Source organism: Cherax quadricarinatus, chromosome 67 (assembly GCF_038502225.1).
Source record: "Cherax quadricarinatus isolate ZL_2023a chromosome 67, ASM3850222v1, whole genome shotgun sequence".
NCBI classification, from domain to species: Eukaryota; Metazoa; Arthropoda; class Malacostraca; order Decapoda; family Parastacidae; genus Cherax; species Cherax quadricarinatus.
In genome coordinates this window covers 23,406,803-23,408,626 of record NC_091358.1, presented here as the reverse complement: position 1 = coordinate 23,408,626, position 1,824 = coordinate 23,406,803, and positions in this window count along the sequence as shown.

The window sequence follows — 1,824 nt, the reverse complement described above, 5'->3', positions numbered from 1 at the left end:
AACATATATTCTTCACGTGGCAATCAACAGTAGTGGCTATACGAGTAGCATGTCCAACAAGGTGATATGTAAGTGAATCGTTCAGGTTCAATCTGTCGAGGGTTGATGAAGTAGTAAGAGATGGCCAGGCCATCAGACAATGCTCTAGTCGCCATGGTAACGTCCAGAATCTTTATAACAGAGTCAAAATTGGCCCAAGTGTTGAGGTCTTCAAGTGATGACGTAATTTCCTCGATAGACATGTTTGTGATTAGCCTGTCAAGACGTTTCATGAACACAGAGCGTTTTGCACGCGTGTATGTTGATGTGGAGATGGTAAAACCACGGTCATCTAATGTCTTCATGGCTGTAGGTGTAAGTACTTTGCCAGCTTCAGCATCAAGAAAGGTAACGATGAAGGCTTCTTTCAATGAAGTACCTCTTCAAGGGGGGCTCCTTGGCGTGGTGAAGGGGCTCTTGGTCTGAGGAATTAGACCTATCGGTCTTCTTCCTCAGACCGAACCTAATTACCCCCCAATCTCCCCTCCCCTATCCCATCCTCCCCATCCTCCCCTTTTTCCTTTCCTCCTCCTCCTCCCCACTCCTCCCTTTTGCCCTTCCTCTTTTTGTCCTTTGGGATTTCTCCCACAGGCGCGCTAGTTCCTAGGTAGGGGAAAGGACACCGGGGTCTATCCCATTCTGTTGAGGTTTCTTGGCGGTGGCGTAGTTTGCCGTGGAATCTGGATTGCCTAGGGATGTCCCGATCCCTCTCCGGTATCCCGGAGTGGCTTTGGGTGTCTTTTGGGCGACGGGTGTATCTCTGGAAGCCACCTTTCGGATTCCGGGGGTGGTGGCTGAAGGAGGTATGCTTTGTGGCGGATATCCGGCCGCCCTCTCTTTTGTCCACCGAGGTAGCTCGGCAGATGTGAGGTTGCTATCCCAGATTGCTGGTTTACTGGCATGAAGGGTAGGGTATGGCATGGGTTCCATGCTGCATCTGCGCTACTAGCGGTGTCGAGTCCTCTTGGGCGCGGAGGGAGATTTCTGGCCCTTTCATTCCTCCTAGGAACTATCCCTCCCCGGTCCCCCCTTTTTTTTTTCTTTTTTTTATTTTTATTTTCTTTTCTTCTTTCTTTTTTTTTCTTAAAAACAAAAAGAAAGAAGTAACCTAACCATGGCAGCCCTAGTCCATGAACCTGGTACCCCCGGGCCCCTTCTTGATACCGCACCCCGTTCTGACCCCGCCTCGTCTTTGGACCACTCTTCAGACATTCCTCATGCCTCTGTACCTATTGCCGGTGCTGTTTCCTCACCCGCTTCAGGTACTGAGGCCTCGACTGACTCCTTCGATTTATCAGACCTTCGCTCTCCTCTGACTATGCTTCCGGCCTCTCCCTCTACGGTGCGGCAATTTTCAAATCGCCGACCCGTTCCACGTCGGACCAACTCTGGTCCCACGCCTAAACGTCAACGACAATTACCTGCTGATGATACTTCTCCACCTTCACCTTCTCGTTCTTCTCAGAAACGATCGACACGTCCTTCACTACCTTTCCACGCTCAGTTTCAGACTGAACAGTGGACTAAATTCTTCACTTTACGACCAACTTCCTCTACTGCCTATCTTTCTGACCATAGTATTGGCAAGGCACTCCTACGCCATGTTGGTAAAGATATTTCTTTTCATGCTCTTAAGAGCGGTACGCGCATCATTACCGTACAGAATGCTACCCAGGCTCGTGAGCTCTCTCGTCTTTCCCATATAGATACTGTTCCTGTCACCCTTGAAAAACATCATTCCCTCAATTCTTGTAGTGGTACCGTTATTCTGCCCCATACCATAGT